The following is a 22,875-nucleotide window of genomic DNA, read 5'->3' as shown; positions in this document are numbered from 1 at the left end:
TGGGATACAAATGTTTAAGACTGGAAATGGGCAAGAAGGTCTGGAGCAGAAGGTTTGAGAAGTGCCCAGAAGACAAGTTCATCCAAAGATGTGTTAATCCACTCTCATTTCACTCTGCCCTAAAGGATCCATGGTTAAGGACTAGTCAGTCCTGTACACATGCATGGAGAAATTGGAGAGAAATCCTAGAGATACAGAAAGGGACCAATGATATAAAAGACTCATACTTCAGCTGTTTATTAACCTTCTGAGTTTCAGTTCCCTTATCTGTAAGATGGGAATAATAATATTGATATGTCTTACTTCACAAGGTTATTGTAAGTCGAGGTTAGTCTGATGTGGGGTGATAAAGAAAGAATCACAGAATCTCAGAATTAGGAGCCTCAGGGGCATCTAGTTTAACTTATACTTGACTGAGGGTCTCCTCTACAACCTGCCCCAAAAATAATCACGTATGCAAACTTGAACTATCTTCTCCTTTCCCAATCTGTTCCAAATCTTTTCTCTGGGCAGAATTCAAGGTTACGCCCTGCCCACTTCCTGAAGGATGAGCAGCAAGGAACAGTGGGTAAAGAATAGGACCTAAAATCTGGACCACCTGAGCTGAAATCCTGCCTTTGAAACTTCCTAGCTGTGTGACTCTGGATAATTCCCTTAATCTCATTCTGAAATTCAGTTTCTTCATCTATGAAATGGGACTAATAATTAGAGCATCCCTATTTTGTATGGATGATTTTAATAATGTAACCTATGTAAAATACTTCATAAATCTTAAAAGTGCTACATAAGTGCCAGTTATTACTGGGACTAGCATTTTTTTCATGCAGAACATCTGATTTATGTCTCAGTTGTCAAGGAAAAAATTGTTTAGTTCAAAATTAGGGTTAGGAAATAAGATATCTCAGACTTATCTAATTCTTACTATTATTCAGTCCATGTGTCTCTTAGGAGACTTTTGAGCAAAGGTGGTCTTGGTTAATGAGGTAACCTAACTTCTGAGGGAACAATGGGGAAGGCTTGTTTATAGGTCACACATTAACTTCTCATGTGAAGAGTGATATGGGGATGTGTAACTTCATTGGAGCAGTCCCTTCTCAACTAGCTTTGTCTGAAAAGAAAATGTGATCTCCAGCACCTTCCATGAGGATAGGGGGTACAAGCAGAAAACAGCCCTCCTTATCCCATATGTGACTTTTGCACATATGAGACCTTGAGGACTCCCTAATTTCTGATGGTAACAAAAATCACCATCCAGCACCAGGAACACCATCATCAATCTCACTTACACCAATGGTATAACCACTAAAATAATCACATTCATTGACAACACTACTATCGTTATCATTAACATCGAAATCCCCAACACTGTACGACTCTTGGTATCATCAAGGCCATCACTAGCATCATCATAGCCCCTACTGCTAATACTCCATTATCATCACCAATATCACTAACATCATTACCACCATCCCCAACAATATAATTATCCCATCATCATCATCACCATTGGCACAATCACTATCAGTACCAATATGATTACTCGTATCAGCATCTTCATCACCACTGTCATTGTCACCATCACAAGGGTCACTGTAATTACCCACATCACTAACAAAATGATCACTATCATCACTACAAGCTCCATGAACACCATCACTATTATCGCCATTTTCATTACTGCCTTCATCACTCCAATGACCATTATTCTCCTCATCATCATCACTACCAACTTTACCACTGAGATCAGAGACCATGTCCTGGATAACTTACTTTTTACTTCAGGAACTATTGTCTAGAGTTCCAGTCTACTGATGAGTGAAGTTTTCATGTAGGTTATATTTTGCAGACTTCATTTAGAATTCACTTTACTCCCTGGGTTTCTTTCCATAATTGCCTTGACAGAATGTCAGAGGAGACAAACACCCTAGGAAAGTGTTAGAATATTCCCAGAGCTAGAAGAGCCCTGGGAAGACAGAATATCAGAACTCGGAGGTACCTTAGAATTTAACACTTATTTAAACATTTATTTTTGGAGTGTTAAAATTGGAAGGATCTTTAGAACATGAAATATCAGAACTTTGAGTGTTAAAGCTGGAAGGATCTTTAGAACGTGGAATGTCAGAGCTTGAAAGGACCTTAGAATACAGAATGTCAGAGTTGGAAAGAATGTTAGAACATAGAATGCCAGAGCTGAAAAAGGCCTTAGAACATGATATATCAGAGTAGAGGTTGTTGTTAATGATGATGATGAATTATTTGAGTATTACTCTTCGTGACCCCGTAGGGGTTTTTTGGCAAAGATAACTGGAGTAGTTTACCATGTCCTTCTCCACTATATAAAGCAAAGATTAAGTGTCTTTCTCAAGGTCTCACAGATATTGAATATCTAAATCTAGTCCTCCTGACTCGAAACCCAGTGCTTTATCCACTGAATCACCTAACTGTTAAATGATAATATTAGCCATGTTTTACTCTATTTTATTTATTTTATTATTTTCTGATTCCATTTGAATCTGGATCACAATCTGAAATGCAATGGACCATGTGAAACCCACAATAGGTATTTGATAACTTCTGTCTGTCTCAGATGATCTAGTCCTGTTCTGCCATATTATAAATATTCTCTAATTCATTCTCTGACCTCTGAACTCTCCCTCCAACCCACACACCAAAAGATTTGGATGGGGTGGGGATATTCTAGGTACTGAGGGAGCTGCCGCCTCTTCCCCCAAATCTTATAGTTTATTCAGAGAAAAATTGGGCCAAGATGGAAGTAGGGAACCACTTGGCCCAAGGCTGGGGAGGAGGTGATCTTTTTTTAATTTTTTTTAGATTAATATTTTTTTTATTTACAAGATATATGAATGGGTAATTTTTCAGCATTGACAATTACAAAACCTTTTGTTCCAACCTTTCCCCTCCTTTCCCCCATCCTCTCCCCCCGATGGCAGGTTGACCAATACATGTTAAGTATGTTAAAGTATAAATTAAATACAATATAAACATGCATGTCCTAACAGTTATTTTGCTGCACATAAAGAATCGGAGTTTGAAATAATGTACTATTAGCCTGTGAAGGAAATCAAAAATGCAGGCGAACAAAAATATAGGATTGGGAATTTTATGTAGTGGTTCATAGTCATCTCCAGAGTTCTTTCTCTGGGTATAACTGGTTCAGTTCATTCCTGCTCCGTTGGAACTGATTTGGTTCATCTCATTGCTGGAGATGGCCAGATCCATCAGAATTGATCATCATGTAGTACTGTTGTTGAAGTGTATAATGAGGAGAAGGTGATCTTTAAAACTGGAGGCAACTTTTGATTGCCGACTGGATGGCATCCAAACACTCCAACCCTAGGTCAGGAAATGGCACACTGGGATCTGTTACCTTCTGGATCCACTTCCCATCTTTAGCTTCTCTTGTCTCTTCCTAGAGGGAACTTTCAGGATCTTGCCACGTGTGGGATACAAGGCTGCCGTCTGCCAGCATTTCAAAGACTTTTCACACTTGCTCATAACTTCTGTGCAGTCCAATCTGGTGAGCATTAGCACCCCGGCCCCTATGGTGGTCGGACAGAAATGATTTTGGGATCCATCCAAAACGTGTCATACGCCATCGGGGTTGTTCTAACTACTTATCTAACATGGTACATCAAATGGTTTGATCTGCCAATTAGCCTCACTCTGAGCTGCTAACTGGAAGCAGATGGACGTGTACATTATCATATGGAGATATCTGCCACTTCCTATTCTGCCGTAGGATGGAGAGGAGATGGGAGTCTTTGATATCCCATTATCCAGATAGTGGCCCATTGGAGACTCCCAGCAAGCCTTGGAGATCAAGGAGAAAAATGCTAATCCAGAGAGATTTGGCTCAGGAGAGAGTTGGAGGAAGAACGCGCTCTGTTGCTTCTGTTTCTGATCACAATTATTTCCATGAGGTTCAGACGCTTCCTGATACCTGCATAACTGGGCCTTGGGCTAGAGTGTAACCTCCTTGAGAGCAGGGATTGTCTCATTCTTTGTCTTTGGGGTCCCCAGTGACTAGCACCGGGCTTGACACATAGAACGATGCTTAAATGTTGTTTGTGGAGTAATTAATTAGCTCCTCCTCAAATTCAATGCAACGTCCTCCACTGGAAGACTCTTTGGGCCATTTTTCAAGATGGGTTGGAGGAGGAACGTGAACATCACTACAGGTGACCCCTGACGTTCCAAGGGAGTCTGTCCCATTCTCTTGGATCCAGGGATAGTGGGAATCGGTAGAAATGTTGGGAGATGGGGTGGCATCTTGTGACAGTCATCTTCCTCTGCTCTGAGTTGCAGTGAAAGCTGTAAGGGAATGTAATATTTAGGGAGAGAGAATGGGATGTGAAACCTCCCTTAGCTCATCGCCTGTCCAGGCCTTTCCAGCTTACCTAAGTTTTCCAGTTCTCCAGGGGAAATGCTAGTAGTGGAGAGGAGAGTGGTTGGAAGGAGAAGAACCAGGAATCACTAACTTAACTGGCCTAAGATTCCTGAATTGAATTTTTTTTAAGAAAAGATAAAGTCAGGCATCAACACACAGAGCAACAATAGTAGGAAATCATTTTTAGAAGTAAACTTGTCAGGATTCTGACCCAGAAGTACCTTAGAACATAGAATGCAAGAATTGGAAGGAATTTGAGGACAGGAATGTTAAAGTTGCAAAGGTTCTTTAGAGCACATAACATCAGAGCTGGAATGACCTTAGAATGTTGACACTGGGAACTTTGACAGCCCTTAGAACACAGAATGTCAGAGCTGAGAAGAACCTGAGAAGACAGAATGTCAAAACTGGGAAAGCTCTTTGAACCTAGAATATCAGAGCTGGGAGGGTCCTTAGAACACAAGATGTGAGAGCTGGGGGGCCCTTAGAACACAGAATCCCAGAAGTGGAAGGGCTCTTAGAAAGCTGGGAGGGCTTTTTAAATACCTGAATGTAGAAAGTGAGAACTAGGAGGAAAGCTGAAAGATCATTTATGTAGTCCAAACTTCTTTCATAGTTGAGAAAAATGAAGCCCAGAGAAAAGGAAGTTCCATTATTGTCCATGGAATAAGTTTGACTATGGGTCATAAGGCCTATTCTCAAGAGAAGAGAACAGGAAAAAAGGGAGGAGGACAGAGGACAAGATTGGAGATACAAAAGGGTTAGGGGGTACTACCCAGTGAAAGAAAGAGAGAGATAAAGGAACAACCTTGTTGTTCAATCATTCATTCCTTGTTGGTTGATTAAAACTTCAGAATGTTTGTCACAAAAGGAAGGCCCTTCCAAGTATAATATTCTAGAATCCTGATTTATGATGTTAACTGGCAAGATAGGAAGAAGTAAACTCAGTCATTGGAAGATAATCCTTTAAAAAACACAGAGCAACAGAAGCCAGCAAAGGTGATGAAAATTAAGAGCTAAAGATTCTTTCAGTCTCTCAAAACCTTCCCCTGACCTCAGATACTTCCTAGCTGTGTGACCTTGTGCAAATCACATAAACCTATTTGCCTCAGTTTCCCCATCTGTAAAGTGAGCCAGAGAAGGAAATGGCAAACCACTCCCTATGTCTCTGCCAAGAAAACCCCAAGGAGAGAGGAAAGGGAGGTCTGCAGCAGCCTAAAGAGGTCCCTTAGAAAAGTCTTCTTAACCATAAGCTGACCAATTAATTGGACAGGGTCTGCTGCCTAAGTAAATATTAAATAAGGCAGCCCTGACACCTTATTCAGGATGTGAAAGAAAGTGGGCTGGGTAGAGGCAGAGGAGAGAGACAGAGAGAGACAGAGACAGAGAGAGACAGAGAGACAGAGAGAGACAGAGAGAGGAAGAGACAAAAAGAGATTAGAGAAAGAGAGAGGGGCAGAAGAGAGAGAACACAGACAGAGGAGGAAGAAGAAGGAGGAGGAGGAGGAGGAGGAAAAGGAGGAGGAGGAGGAGGAGGAGGAGGAGGAAGAGAGAGAGAGAGAAGAGAGAGAGAAGAGAGAGAGAGAGAAAAGCTAGAAAGACAGAGAGATAACAAAAGAGAGACAGAGGCAAAGAAATAGAGAGAGGAGGAGGAGGAAGAGAGAGAGAGAAAAGCTAGAAAGACAGAGAGATAACAAAAGAGAGACAGAGGCAAAGAAATAGAGAGAGGAGGGAGGAGGAAGAGAGAGAAGAGACAGAGACTCAGAGAAAGGGAAAAAAAGAGGGAAAGAAAAGGAAGAGAGAGAAGAGAGAGAGAAGAGAGAAAGGAGACAGAGACAGAAACAAAGAAAGAGGGAAGAGAGAAGAAAGGAGAGAGAGGGAGTGATCTCTAAGCTCTCTCTTTGAAAACACTAGGAAAAACTGTCACTATCATCAGTTTCCTTCTCTGAACCATGTACTGCAGAAAGTGAGAAGTAGGAAAGGGTCTTGGAAATCGTCCATTAACCAAATTGAAAACCAAGAACCAGAAGTCTTAAAGGTGACTTGAGCACAATTATTTTTGTTAGTTTTTTTTTGGTTTTCAATTAACAGATATTTATTTTTCTCTCCCTCAATCTGTGCCCTCCCATTTAAAAGAAAACAAAACTTCCAAAAGCCCTTGTAACAAACTCACATAGTCAAAGAGAAACAAAATTTTACATTGCCCAAATACAAAAACATGTCTCCTTCTGCACCTTGAGTCCATCATCTCCCCATCAGGGTAACAATTCATCATCTGTCCCCAACAATAACAACAATAGCTAGCATTGATAGAACAATTATCCAGTATATCATGCTGCCTCTCATTGATCATGACATTTTATTGCATGACTTTGGGTATCTGTGATTTCATGAGCATTGGGAACTCCTAGTGTCAAAAGTCCCTTCCCCAAACCAGAATAATAACTTTTATATAAATTTAAAGGAGCAGAATTTAAATCTAGGTCTTATTAACACAAAGACTGGCCCACTGTTCACTACGCCATGGTGCTGCTCTTTTTATGATATGATGGATGTACATATATATGGAGGGAAGAAACTGGAGTCAGGAAGACCTAGATTAAAATGTTATCTCTAGCTGTGTAATTCTGCTAACCTTTAAGCACCCTCTGGGTAATTCTCTTAAGATTAGAAGTCTGGAAAATGAGGGATGGCTAGTCTTGGGGCTGCTAGATTAATGACAGAGTGCATGGAGCAATAAGCCTGAAATCAGGAAGATTCACCTTCGTGAGTTCAAATCTGACCTTAGATACTTCCTAGCTGGGTGACCCTGTGCAAGTCACATAAACCTATTTGTCTCGGTTTCCCCATCTGTAAAGTGAGCCAGAGAAGGAAATGGCAAACAGCAACCTGTATCTCTGCCAAGAAAACCCTAAGGAGGGTCACAGAGAATGATTGAAACAACTGAACATCAACCAAAAATCTGGACTCTTCCCCAAAATGGAGATTTTGGAAAGATCTTACTAATGAGAGAAGAGGGCAGCAGAGACAGAGAGAGAGGAGGCAGCTGGGATATAGTGGCAAAGTCTGGAGAAGAAAGGACGATTGGTCTTGGTCCCATCTGCCGTTCTTCAAACACAAAATGCTCCACGTCCTGACTCTGGCCCTTTGTCCTGGCTGTCCCCCTGCCTAGCATGCTCTGTATCCTCACTTCTGCTTTCCCTGGCTTCCTTCAAGACTCAATCCAAGCACCAGCACCTTTCCTGGTCCTTCCCTCCCCGTCCTCCCAGCTGCTTGCACCTGCACCCACAAAATTACCTTGTACTGATAGAGGAGCCAAGATCGCAGAATAATAGGAACCACAAAACTCCTCTAAGCAGATCTAGAAAATGCACGAGATTGAATCTTGGTGGGGTAACCCAGAACCCCTGTGAGTCCTTTATCCAGTGCAGCTCAACGTCTGAAGTCCAGACACTGAGAATGTAGTGCATGGGAGCACTCCAGGGCCCAGAGAGAGGCTGCACTCCAATGCAAGAGGAGGTGCCATCCCATACCAGGGCACTTGCAGATGGGGCAATCCGGTGAGGAAAGACACCAACTGGCAGTTTGGTTGCCCAGTATCCAGCTTGGGAATCACAGATCCAGAGTGGGCTGAAAAGGAGATCCATAGGGGAGTCTGTACATGGGATAACTTTCTCTCTCTCTCTCTCTCTCTCTCTCTCTCTCTCTCTCTCTCTCTCTCTCTCTCTCTCTCTCTCTATATATATATATATATATATATATATATGAATTTTGTTTTATTTTAATCTATACATTGGTTATTTTCTTGGAGGATATATATAAATATAGAGATATATAAAGATATATATATATATATGGAGAGAGAGAGAGAGAGAGAGAGAGAGAGAGAGAGAGAGAGAGAGAAAGAGGGAGGGAGAGATAGTATACCAAGAAAAAAGGAAGTTTAAAAGTTAACAGCTATAGCAGCATGGCTTTAGACCCTGGATACAGAGTGGAGTCTCATTTAAAGCATCTAGCCCAGCTGACAGAGGAATAATCAGGGCTGGCATCCATGAATCAACAAGAAATATTAACATAGTCAAAGAGATCAAAAATAGAAGAAAATAAAAGTTATCTCATAGAAAAAAAAATTGACCTGGAAAACAGATTGGGGGAGGGGAGAGAGAATATAAGAATCACTGGACTATCACATAATCACTGTCTGAATGCCATAACCAAATAAAGAGCCCAGACATCCCATTTCAAGAAATCTTAAAACACCTAGGCCTCTTAGAACCTTGGAGGAAAGTAAAAACAGAAAGAATCCTCCCCCAGTAAAAACAGAAAGAAAAAAAAAAAAATGAAAACTCCCAGAAGCATCGGAGCTAAAATCCAGAGTTTCAAAATCAGAGAAAAAATACTATACTTGGAAGAATTCTAATACTGAGGAGCCTCAGTCAGGATCACACATGATTTAGCAGCCATCCTATCAAGCTGTAAAGAATTCGGACTTTATATTCCAGAAGGCAAATGTTATAGGTTAAAGGCAAGAACAGCTTACCCTGAGTATAATGCTACAGGGGAGAAATAGATCTTTAATGAAATAGAGCACTTCCAAGGACTCCTGATAAAAAGAACAGAGCTTTGTGGGAACTTTGAAGTTCTCACACAGGAGTGAAGAGAAACATTAAAAGGTAAACTTGAATGAACAATTATAAAGGGCTAAAAAAAAAGTATAAACTTCTTTGATTCAAATATGGGGAGATGATAATGTGTCCATTTGGAAGCCGATCATCATCAAGGGTTATGGAGGGAGTCCAATTAGACAAGGTCTGGAAATGGTTCTGTTTTCTTGATGATCTTAAGAAAAAGAAAGGAAGAGGAAAATAATTCATAGGGGAGGAGGGAGAGGATTGGGTAGGACGAGGAAGGAAAGGAAAGTTAAAAAAAAAATCATCCACACAATCAGGGTGTACAAGTAAATATCTATCTAAAGGAGGAGGAGATAGGGGGACTGGCTGATTCTTAAATCTCACTGTCATCTTAACTGGTCAGAAGAGGGAAGAATACACACACACACACACACACACACACACACACACACACACACACATACAGGGTTGGATAGAAATTTTTCACTAGTAAAGAAACAGAAAAGAGAAGAATGGGAGAGAGGAAGTTTGCTAGAGGGTAGATTAAGGGCGGGATTAGTTCTAAACAAAATGAACTCTAAGATGCACAAAAATACTTCAGCTCTTTTTGAACTATAAGAATGAGAAAAGAATGAGAATGGGAGGGGGTGTCCCTCAGTTGGCGAAGGGATGAACAAGTTAAGGTATATAAATATAATGGAATATTACTGTACTGATTTCTTAACACAGTAACAATCAGCCATAATTCCAGAAGACTTACTATGAAAAGCGTAATCCGTCTCCTGATAGAGATGTAAAACTCAGGATGCAGAAAGATTCAAATCAGAGAGAGGAATCGGAGACATGGCCAATGTGTAAATTTGTTTTGAATGATTATACAGAATATTTAATAATGGATTTTTCCCTCTTGGGTTCTCAATTGGTAGTGAGATTGGTAGATTTTGATTGATTAAAATAAATAAAACATATTTTTTAATTAACCTTGTATTCCTCTATGCATAGTTTAGTTTGTTGTTATTTATTTCTAAATTACTTTTTGTGACCTCATTTGGGGTTTTCTTGGCAAAGATGCTGGAGTAGTCTATCATTTCCTTCTCTGACATTTTATAGATGGGTAAATAGCATTAAGTGACTTGCTAGGAAGTGTTTGAGACTAATTTTGAACATAGAAGATATCACTTTATGAGAGAGATATCAAACTCACAGGTCTATAGTTCACCAACCAATGCTCCTCCATCTTTCTGAATCCTAGGGTAGTATTTGCCCATCTCCAGGTCTATGGTACCTCTCCCACATTGGATAAGCACTGTGGCTCACAATCATAGCCATCCGGTTTCTCAACACCCAGGGAAGTAGTGCACCGGCCAAGTGATTTGAATTCATCAAGAAATTTCAACAAAGGGGATCTCCTTGTTTACCTTAGGCATCCACTCCCAATTAGCTTTTTTTTTTTAAGATTTTTCGATCACAAAGGTCATTCTCCTTGTTAAGAAAAGCAAAGCAGGGGCAGCAAGGTGGTACAGTGGATAGAGCACCAGCCCTGAAGTCAGGAGGACCTGAGTTCAAATCTGACCCAGACACTTAACACTTCCTAGCTGTGTGACTCTGGGCAAGTCACTTAATCCCAATTGCCTCAGGGGGAAAAAGGAGAAAAAAGAAAGAAAGGAACAAAACCCATGGACTAACATATAAAGGGTAAATCAACCCAAAGGGACTGGAAGATCTGAGGGATAGCAACTGAAGACAAAGAGGAAAGCAATCTCAAAGTTGTCTGAAGAGAGCAATGTGATTGCCCTGTTACATATGACTTGCAGAAAATGGAAGAAAGGTTTGGTAATAAAAAGTAATACAAAAGCCAGGTTGGGTTGTAGAAGACGACTCAGTGCTAAGTGCTAGAAACTACATGATTTGCAAGTGATTAAACATGCAGGATAAGTGAGAATGAGGAGTAAAGGATGTCACTGAGGTTTCACACTTGGAGGATAGGGAAGTTTATGGGGTTTTTGCAAGGCAATTGGGATTAAATGACTTGCCCAGGGTCATACAGCTAGTAAATATTATCTGAATCTGGATTTGAACTCCGGTCCTCCTAATGCCAGGATGGGTACTCTCTCTGCTGTGCCATCTGGCTGCTCTGAGAAGGGAAGTTCAGAAGAAGGGTGAGTTTGAAAGGGAAAGATTATGCGTTCTGGTCATGTCAAAAAAAATGGCATCATGTAGAGTTATACATAACTGAAAAAATAACAAAATATCGAGAGGGAGAGACAGACAGACAGACAGAGACAGATAGAGAGACAGGCAGATAGAGACAGAGAGAGACAGACAGACAGAGAGACAGAGAGACACAGACAGACAGAGACAGATAGAGAGACAGACAGAGACAGACAGACAGATAGACAGAGAGAGATAGACAGATAGACAGAGACAGACAGACAGAGACAGAGACAGAGAGACAGAGACAAAGACAGAGAGACAGACACAGAGACAGAGAGAGAGAGAGAGACAAAGACAGAGACAGACAGACAGACAGAGAGAGAGACAGAGACAGAGACAGACAGACAGAGAGACAGAGACAGACAGAGAGAGAGACAGAGACAGAGAGACAGAAAGACGAAGACAGAGACAGATAGACAGACAGAGACAGAGAGAGAGACAGACAGAGAGAGAAAGAGAGGGGGGGAGAGAGATGCCTATGAAATATTCACTTTGAAAGATGCAATGAGTGGCTCATGATCCAAGGTTAGAGAGAGGCCATTGAAACCATGGGCACTGATAAAGTCATCAGTGAAAGAAAGAAGAGGAAAAAAGGAGAGGCTGCAGGAGAGAGCTTGGGCTGGCTTCCTACCTGTTCTTCCTCTGGAACACCAAATTAAGGATGTATGTCAACCTCTGTCTTGCAAATATTATCAGATTTGAATGGTGCAGTTGCTTGAAATGCTTTTCCCCCCTCCTTTTTGTATTCTTTGTTAAAAGAAATGCTTTGCTGGGGAAGGGAAGGAGGAGGAATGCATGCAGAAATGAAGGCGATGTAAAAAAAGAAAGATATCAATGGAATTGTGAAATGTAAAAATCAGCCATATTTTTATATTGTTTTAAGGTTTACAAAATGCTTTCTTTCCCATAATCCTATTTGTCACGGAGTATCGTTACTTCCATTTTACAGAGAGAAATCCAAGACTCTGAGGAGGCAAGTAGTTTGCCTGTGGTGTCCCAAATAGTAAGGCAAGATTTGAATCCAAGTCCCTTGTCCTTAAGTATTATGTTCTGAATCCTATGACATGTTACCTGGAAGAAAGACTCTTCACCAGACTCCAGGATATTCCGATTAGGGAACCCCCACAGAACTCTTAGGAGGTAAGGAAGAGGAAGTCCCACCTCAGACTATGGGGAATAACCTTATGGATCTTGTTACCACAAGATGGAGTCCAGGCCAAAAGCATAAATCAATTCAATAAGAGTTCAGAGAAATGCGTGATGATGGATCTGTATTTTATTATTAAAGGAAGCTCAGCAGGTTTGGCCCACATCCCCATCTGGAATGCCTTGCTCCCCTCAGCTCTCTACTCCCAAGGCCAGCTGAAGTCCCATGTCCTCGGACGATAGCTTTCGGGTCAGAAGAACTAGTATTCTAATTCCTGCTCTGCTTCTGACTGCCTGGGAGAACTTGAACAAATATTCCCCTCCTCTTCACCTCGGTTCCTTTTCTATAAAATAGGATAATTTCTGAGATCCTTTCCAGTTCTTAATCTATGACCCTACACTGGCCCCTTCTAGGCAAGGGAGCTAATAGGAAGTGTAATTTTTCCCAGCTGGCAGCGAGCACTGAAGGATGATGGGAGGCAAAAGCTATGAGGATGGGGGGAGAATCTGGGAATTTTGGAACTTTGCTGAGAAGAGAGGCTGGGGCTGCAGAAAAAGGGCAGTGGCCAACCACCGGCCAGGTGAAGGACAGTGCTTCCCCCAAACTGAGACTCCAGCAGCCCTCTCTGGCTCACTGACCAGCTGAAGGGATGATGGGCCAGGACAGAATATTGTTGGTTCCTCTGGATGTGATGGCTACAGGCAACTGGTGAATTTATCCCTATTTCCTCCTCCCCTTCCCCTGTCTGCCATCATAACTAGCTCGCTGACATCTTACCCCTTAAAGCTTGAATTTTATCTCCAGACAAAAATGAGCTGATCTTCATTACATTTTTATTTTTATTATTTTTTTTTACTTTTGCCTTAAAGGAGCTGACCATGCAATTAGGGAAGGATAAAAGAGAATCTATTACTCCTAGATTTAACTACAAGCCCATAGGGAAGTGTATTCTCTCTGTCTCTGTTTCTGTGTTTCTGTCTGTCTTTGTCACTGTGTGTGTGTCTCCCTGACTGTTTCTGTGTCTTTGTCTTTGTCTCTCTCCATGTGTCTCCCTGTCTCTGTTTCTGTGTCTCTGTTTGTCTCTTTCTGTGTCTCCCTGTCTATCTTTATCTCTTTCTGTGTCTCTCTCTCTCTGTGTCTCCCTGTCTGTTTCTCTGTGGCTGTCTGTCTGTCTGACTGCCTCTGTGTGTTGGGAGGGAGGATTCTCCACAAAAGGGACCTTCACTATTATCCTAAGTGCCATCACCTCCCTGTATCTGGCACATTTTTGTTGTTCAGTCATTTTTCAGTTGTCTTCCTCTTTGTGATTCCATTTGAGGTTTTCTTGACAAGGATACCGGAGCAGTTTGTCATTCCCTCCTTCGGCACCTTTGCCTTAATGGAGGCAAACAGGGTTTGTGACTTGCCCCGGGTCACACAGCTGGCAAGTGTCTGAATTCACAAAGATGTCTTCCTGATTCCCAGCCCCGAGCTCTTTCCGTTGTAGCAGTAGCTGCCCTTGCTCAGCCCTTAGGGTTTAAAATCTGCTTGTCGAATAACTGACCTTCCAAGGGGCAATTTCTTTATCTTTAAAATGCGTGAGCTGGATTAGGTCATCGCTAAGGTCATTTTAAGCTCCAGATTTTTGATCAAAATATTAATGTGAACTTGGGCTCCATTAAATGGATCATAGATGCCAGAATGAGGAAGAGGAAGTCCCCCTGTCCTCTGCCTCAGTAGACCTCTCTGGAGCATCTTGCTCTGCTCTAAGGACACTGATAAGCTAGTAGCATTCAGAGCATGTCTTGTACCTATGTGGTCTGAGGATTAGATAAAGATTAGATATTGGATCAGTGGAAAGACCACTGGGTCTGGAGTCAGGAGGATCTGAGTTCAAATGCAGCTTCAGCTACCAGCTGAGTGACATGGACAAGTCATTTAACTTTGCCTCTGTTACCTCATCTGTAAAATGAGCTGGAACAGGAAATTACAGTATTTTTGCCAAGGAAACTTCAAATGGGGTCAAAGCATGACTGAACACACACACACACACACACACACACACACACACACACACCTTGGAGGAAACTCCAGAGGGACATGGTACCTCTCTCTTTTCCCATCAGACAGACTTCCAACTAGCATTTACTGAGTGTCTCCTCTTTTCCAGACATTGTGCTCAGCACTCTGGATACAAAAAAAGCAAACAATGATAATTCTCCAAGAATTCAGTTAAATGGGGAAAATGCTATTTTGTAAACAACTCTGTACGAACAAGCAAAGGGGCAGATCTGGAAGGAAGATGCTGAAATTAATGAGGACGGGAGAAGAGTTCTCGAAGCAGATGGGCCGTTAGCTGAAAGGTGAGGGAAGGCGGGGAAGGCAGAAGGGAGAGATGAGAAGGGAGAGAATTCGGGGGGCGGGGCGGGAAAGGCCAAAGAAAATGCCTCGTCACAGATGGAGTTTTCAAGGAACATCTGAGAGGCCAAAGTCACTAGATCACAGAGGATGTGGAGGGCATGGAAGGTCTAAGAAGACTGGAGAGGTAGGAAAGGGCCAAGTTAGGAAGAGCATAAAAAGCCAGATAGATGATTTTTCTATTTCATTCCTGGAGTTAAGAGGGAGCCAATGTGAAGGGTCATCATCTAGAGGAAGAAATCATTCTTTTTGGTCTCAGAGGGCTGAGTGAGTAGAAACAATGGGTATAAGTGACAAAAAGGTAAACTGAGACTAAAATGTCAAGAAAAATTGACCAAGAAGGAGAGCTGCCTGGAGAGGCCAGGGGTCCCATCCTTGGAAGTCCTTAAGCAGAGGCTGGATGACTCATTGTCAATGATGTTACAGAGAGAGTTCCTTTTGGGTATAGATTAAGCTATATGGCTCTGGGGTCTTCTCCAGTTCTAAAATTCTATGCTCTTCTTCTCCCCCCCAGAAGATTTTTTTATTAAAGTTTTTTTATTTTTCAAAACATATGCATGAACAATTCTTCAACATCAGCCTTTGCAAAATCCTGTGTTCCAGTTTTCTCTCCCTTTCCCCACACCCTCTCTTAGATGGCAAGTTGTCCAATACAGGTTAAACAGGGTAGAAATATATGTTAAATCCAATATATGCATACACATTGATACAATTATCGTATTGCACAAGAAAAAAAGAGAAAAGCAAAATAAAATGCAAGCAAACAACAACAAAGAGTGAGAATGCTATGTTGTGTTCCACACTCAATTCCCACAGTCCTCCCAGAGAGAGGACTCTCTCTGGGTGTAGATGGCTCTCTTCATCACTGAACTGGTTTGAAAAATCTCATTGCTGGAGAGGGCCTCATCCATCAGAACTGATCATCCTATAGTCTTCTTATTGCTGTGTACAATGTTCTCCTGGTCCTGCTCATTTCACTCAGCATCAGTCCCTGTAAGTCTCTCCAGACCTCTCTAAAATCATCCTGTTGGTCATTTCTTTCTCTTTTTAAAAAAATCTTAATAGCTTTTTATTGACAAGTTTTATTTGACGAGTTATATGCATGGGTAATTTTACAGCACTGACAATTGCCAAACCTTCTGTTCCAACTTTTCCCCTCCTTCCCCCACCCCCTCCCCCAGATGTCAGGTTGACCAATACATGTTAAGTATGTTAAAGTATAAATTAAATACAAAATAATTATACATGTCCAAGCTGTTATTTTGCTGTGTGAAAAGAATCAGACTCTGAAATATTATACATTGTTAGTCATTTCTTACCGAACAATAATATTCCATAATATTCATACACCACAATTTACCCAGCCATTCTCCAATTGATGAGCATCCATTCGTTTTCCAGCTTCTAGCCATTACAAACAGGGCTGCCACAAACATTTTGGCACAGGTGGGTCCTTTTCCCTTCTTTAGTATCTCTTTGGACATAAGCCCAGTAGTAATACTGCTGGGTCAAAGGATAGGTACACTTTGATAACTTTTTGAGCACAGTTCCAAATTGTTCTCCAGAATGGCTGGATGTGTTCACAATTCCACCAACAATGCATCAGCATCCCAGTTTTCCCACATCCCCTCCAACATTCGTCATTATCTTTTCCTGTCATTCTAGCCAATCTGAGAGGTGTGTAGTGGTGCCTCAGAGTTGTCTTAATTTGTATTTCGCTGGTCGATAGTGATTTGGAACACTTTATCATATGACTAGAAATGGTTTCAATTTCTTCATCTGAGAATTGTCTGTTCATAACCTTTGACCATTTATCAATTGGAGGATGGCTTGATTTCTTATAAATCTAAGTTAATTCTCTATATATTTTGGAAATTAGGCCTTTATCAGAGCCTTTGACTGTAAAAATATTTTCCTAGTTTATTGCTTCCAGAAGATTTTCCTGAGCATCCCAGTTCACCATGTTCTTTCCTACTTTCAGGCCTTAGTTTGGGTTCTGAGTATTAGAGATGGAAGTGAAGCAGGCTTTGGGAGCCAAGGAATAACAATAGCCATAATTAATAGTAATAATAATACCATTTCAATTTTCAATCAGGCTTTAAGTCTTTTAAACCATTTTCCATAGATGATAGATTTGATCCCCACAACAGAAGGCCTGAGGATTTAGAGATAGAAAGACTATAAGAAGTCACATGATTATAGTCTCCTTCTCCTCACCTTTACATCATGAAATCCTTAGTTGCTTTCAAGGCTCAATATAGACCTTTCCTGATTCCTCCTAAATATTAGCGCCCCTTATTTAACTGCCCCTCCCAAAACGTTTACTGTATGTGTGCTTCTATATATTTTGGGTTATCTATTTATGTACATGCCATTTCCCCTAATAGGATGTAATCTCCTTAAAGTCGGGAATTCTTTCCTCATCTACGTTGTTATATCCCCAGCTCCTTTCATGGTACCAGACACTTAGTAGACACTTAATAAATGCTTGGTGATTTAGATTGAACTGAGGTTGACAAATAAGGAAACTGAGTCCCAGTGGTTGAGCCATTAGCTTTCAAGATGGTGTTCCTAGGCTCTCTCTGGAGTCCTCAAGTGGATTCCTGCAGTAATTTGTATTCTTTTCAAAGTGGAAGAGATGACTTTTGAATTAAGTATATTTGTGGGGAAGATAGTACCTGTCTCTAGTCATTAGTAAAGACTGTTGTCAAGATGGAATCTCATGGATTTATTTGTTTCAAGATGGCGGTCAGCCCAAAAAAGGTAAAACACTTTACTAAAGGCTTGGAGAAATCCATGATGATGAATATGCAATAGGAACATTGAAGGCTCAGCAGGTTTGATCTGCAATTTAGGATGTAGGACTGGAAGATCCCACAGATTATATTTAACGCATCCCCTTTTTTTACTGAGAAGGAAACCAAGACTGAGAGAGGAGAAACTTGTGTCTCACAGGCTGGATCATAAAATAATAAGATTTATTTTTAAAGCTGCAAAGCTATCCAGGCTAACCTCCACCCATCATTTTACAGATGAAGAAACTAAGTCCCAAAGGAGAAGAGACTTACCCAAACTCATTTAGGTAATGAGTAAAAGAGCTGGGATTAAAACCTGAGTCATCTGGCTCCGTATTTGGTGAGTGTCCGTACCAATACACCCATGTGGAAGGCTCTGCTCCCTCCTTTCATTTATTTGTTTCCTTCAAGGGCATGGGCTTCCATTTTTAGATTCCAACAACGTTCTCTTTGGAAGTTCAAGGAGGCAATGATTGTGGATAAGAAACAGCAGCAGCTGGAAAAAAAAACAGTTCTTCACCCCCAAATTCCAACCCCAATCCCAGAGATCTTGGGGACAATGTTTGAGAAGAATGCTTTGGAAAGCTGTTCTTTTAAAGACATCTTCTTCTGTTCGGTTCTGCAAACATATATTGTATCTAGGATATACTGCAACATATCCAGCATATATAGGACTGCTTGCCATCTAGGGGAGGGGGTGGAGGGAGGCAGGGGAAAAATCGGAACAGAAACGAGTGCAAGGGATAATGCTGTAAAAAAAAATTACCCTGGCATGGATTCTGTCAATATAAAGTAATTATTAAATAAAAATTAAAAAAAAGAAAGAAAGAAAGAGGGAATGCAGAAGAAAAAAAAAAGACATCTTCTTTTAACTCCCTGTGCCCAGGACAAGGGTGAGGGCATCCACTTTGGGAAGCACTCTGCAGATGGTAAATTAGTGATTTTTTGTTATGATTGTTATTGTTATTTCATTACTATTATTTTGCTGCCATTACCCTCATTCTCATTCTTTTCAAATGGATATAGACCTTAAATGCAAGCTACTGTCCTACCATTTTTTTTATGTTTTGTGCATAGTGGATCATTCTGCAAGTGGATACTATTTTTTATTTATAATTGTTATCATTTTGTTATTATTGCCATGTAATTTTGCCAAATACTATCTTTCTCTTCACCTGGGACTCCACTTTTATCTGTGTATAGAAGATAAAAGAATCCAACTAGGGGCAACTAGGTGGTGCAGTGGATAGAGCCCCAGCCCTAAGGTCAAGAATACCTGAGTTTAAATCTGGTCTCAGACACTTAACACTTCCTAGCTGTGTGACCCTGGGCAAGTCACTTAACCCCAATTGCCTCAGCAAGAAAAAAAAAGAATTCAACTATCTATTTTAGAAGCCCAGGTGGCAGAGGCACATTGAGATCTCAAAAGACCTGAGAATTTTCATGCACTGTTAGCTCCCATGGCATTGCTACCAAGAATGGAGAGTATGTGATAGCTCCATTCTACTCTGCCCTTGTCAGATTTTGTATGAAGTGCTGTGTTCCATTCTGGATGTCATGGCTTAGGAAGGTCACTGATAAGTTAGATACCGGCTTCTTGAACTATGGTTCACTGCCCCATATGGGGTCTTGTAACTAAAACTGGGGGTTGCAAAATTATGATTTATGAGGAGTAAATTTTTGACTTGTATACCTATTTTATATACCTGGGATCATGTAGAAATTTTGGGGGTGAAAAAGGGTCATGTGTGTTGGAATCTTTACAAATTGTTAAGCCATTAGAGTTGATAGAGACAATAATTATCTAATTTAGCATGTTTCAGTATCACTGATCTGATCTTACAAGGAGATGTTTGGGGCCAGAACCTGAAACAAGTTATTAAGTAGAACTAATTGATACAATGCTTGTGTTCACACCTTTAGAGAGCTCATATAAGCAAGAAGTATTTAAGTACTCATTGAGAATTCACAAGTATGAGAGATTCACAAACTAAACTTTGTAACTTTGTGAATTCACACCTCCCTTGAAGCTCTTAAGGCCAGAGAGCACTCTGGGAGAAAACCCATAATCCCATTCTCTCAGAAGAGTCATATATAAGCCCACTTAAGGGAGTTCAGCTGAATTTAGATTGAGAGGGGAGCATCAAGTGTGTTCAGCCAGAAGCCCTCTCAGAGGCAAGACAGATTCACCTTTGTGCTGGCTGGAGGCTGAAGAAAGCAGAGGCAGAAGCAAAGGACAAAGCTGCAAGAGCTCTTAGAACTAAGCAGAAAGATAGACCTCTAAGAAAAAGTAACCGGGCTATTTTGGAAGGAGAAAATAAACATTTGCATTTTTACCAGCTGGCTGCATTTTGGGTGATTATTATTCTTAACTGAAATTAAGGCTGCCTCCAAGAAACCTCCCCAAGAAACCTGCTTTCTCCCAGAGAGAACTATTATATTATTTTAACGAAGAGAAAAACACCACAATGTGTAGGAAAAGTTTAAGAAGCCGTGAGCTTCTTAAATGTCCAGAGAAAGGCAGCCAGTAAGGTCATATAATGAAGTAGGGATATTTAATCTAGAGAAGAGAAGACTCAAGGGAAGCATCATAGATCTGTTCAAATATTTGAAAGGCTGCCTTATGGACCTCGAAGAGCAGAACCAGTAACAATGGGTATAAGTTGCTAAAAGACCAAAGTAGACTGATGTCGGGAAAATCTTCCTAATGATTAGAGCTGCCCAAAAGAGAAGAGCCCTATGAATGTTGTATAGCACCCACAACATTCCAGGTCCTGTGCTAAACACTTTATAAATTGCCTTTGATCTGCACAAAAACCTTGGGAAGTAGGTGCTGTTATTACCCTTACTTTATAGGTGAGGAAACCAAGGCAGGCAGAGGTTAAGTAATTTAGCCAACTTCAGTACCACCTAGTTGCCTTTCCATTCTTTCTGTTGTTTGCTTACATTTTTGATTTTCTTCCCAAATTATTTTTACCTTTCTAAATCTGATTTTTCTTGTGCAACAAGAGAACTATATAATTATGTACACATTAAAAAAAAGAATATAAACTGCTTGAGGGCAGGAATTGTTGTTTCTGCTGTTTTATCCCTAGAATTTCTATCCCTAGAAATCCTTGTATGTGTATAAGCTTCTTAAGGGCAGAGATTATCTTTCCAATTGTATTTTTATTCCCAGTCCTTAACACAATAACTGAAATATAGTGTTTAATAACTGCTTGTTGCCTTGATTTTACGAGACTTCTGTCACCAAGATGTCTAGAGAGGGATTTGTGTTATGAAGTAGGACTTCTGAGGAAGGGACACTTAGAGTGAAATCACAAATCCTTGAAGTATCCCAAAAGATGATTCATTATTGCCACTGTGATAATTATGGTTGTTGCTGTTGTTAATTTTCCTGGGAGTCTTTCAGTTATAGGCCAGAGCTTTCAAGGGTGACCTGTACCCAAGATATACCTAGGAAATGCTACTTCATCTCAATGTTAGTCCGGGTCAGGGAGGATAAAAATTGAGTGCCTGAAGAGCTTTGTCCTTTCAGGCAAGGCCAGACAGGTGATGTCTTCTGCATTATCCGAGGTCTGCTACTATGGTTTCCTTCCAGCATAACTAAGAATTGCCTCAGTGGTTCATTCCTCCTCTCGCCCTCTCCCTATGGCTTCTATGTCCCTATGAGGATCACAGCTTTTGAGAAAGACAGTCATAAGACTAATTAACAGTGCTTAGAATGTCCTTTGGACAGTTCCTCTGGATTTCCAAAGAATGAAGGTGGCCCAAAGGATGGACAAGGGCAGAAACCAATCCCCAAGAGCCAGCATCCCACATATCACACACTTCTTAGATCAGTTAACTGCCCTTAGCCTCTGAGAAAAACAAAAAGAGGAAATTCATTTCTATAACAGCAAGTGAGATTCAAGCTAGACATGAGAAGCAACTTTCTGTTTTTCAATTCTACATTTAAATGTACTTGGAAAGAGAATCCCTTCCAGTTGTAACAGTTGGTTACAATAATTGGCTCATTTTAAGTTTAGGAGGCTCTTAAGATCCACTTAATCCTCTCCTGTTTGCCTTTGGGAAGTTTATTTTAAGTGAAAAAAAAAAATCTAAACTGTTCTGAGACCCCAGTTAGGAAAATTCTTATTTAGGCTAGAGGTTGGGTTCTCTGTCTAACCCTATCTCTATATCTATCTTTATTTGACCTCTTTGTAGCTGAGACAAAATTCAATTTATTTGAAGTTTATGAGCAATGAAACAGCAACTATTCCTGCATATAAGCAGGAACTGGGAAGCTATGCTGAAGAAAGAGCTGTCCTTGGGATTTCCTTTAATGGGGGTACTCCTCTCATCTCTTCTCTGCTACCTCTATTCCATTTGTTCTAACCCCTCCAATTCAGGCACTGAGAATCTTCTTTCTACTCCCCAATCCTGACATAACTTTTCCCTTTTCTACAGATTGCTTAGGACCCATTTTGCTCACTGACTGACTTTGATCCATTTAAAAAGGTACACAGGCCCTGTTCATATTCAATGTCATCCAATCAAAAGCCTCCTCAAGGCATCAGGCCAAAAAGGATGCTTCTGATCCCTCCTTTACCCAAAGAGAGCTTAAACAACAGCATAAACACAGGTCTGTTTGACAAGCATTTATTACATGTCTTTTTCAAGATCAGGACTGTACAAATCACTCTTTAAAGAGAAGACAAGGCCTCCGTCCTCTAGAAGTTTGGGAGAGAGACCAATATACAAGTTACCAAAGCAAACTCTACAGCTTTTCCACCTTTATTTTTTTTTATTATTATTATTTTTTTAATTTTTTTTAATAGATTTTCCACCTTTAAATAAAGCAACAACAAGAGTTTGCATTCAAGAGCGCTTTTAAGATCTTTTAAGCACTAATTATCACCTTAGATCTTTTTGATTACAGGAAAGGATGTCCTACAATCTGCTTCTACTGACTTGAGAGAGCTGATGATTAAATTTTCAATGTGACCATTTACACCTCAGCAAGCTACAAACTAAGGTCTGAGGTATGGTTTTGCTGATTTTTTAAATTTAAATTGATGGAGAAAATATTAATAACATAGATTAAAATTTTAAAGTACGTCACGTGCATGTTTGTTTGCTTTTTTTTAGGGAGCCAGTTCATTAAACATTTACCGGCACACCCTTAGCTACAATATACCCTGGGAAGGGAGACTCCCTACCTGTGAAATGTGGAAGACCCTTAGCCACCCTGCCCATCTTGGAAGCCTTGATGGAAAGCAGAAGGGAAAGGTTCCCTACCTG

Source organism: Antechinus flavipes, chromosome 3 (genome assembly GCF_016432865.1).
Source record: "Antechinus flavipes isolate AdamAnt ecotype Samford, QLD, Australia chromosome 3, AdamAnt_v2, whole genome shotgun sequence".
Lineage (NCBI taxonomy): Eukaryota > Metazoa > Chordata > Mammalia > Dasyuromorphia > Dasyuridae > Antechinus > Antechinus flavipes.
This window is presented reverse-complemented; position numbering follows the sequence as displayed.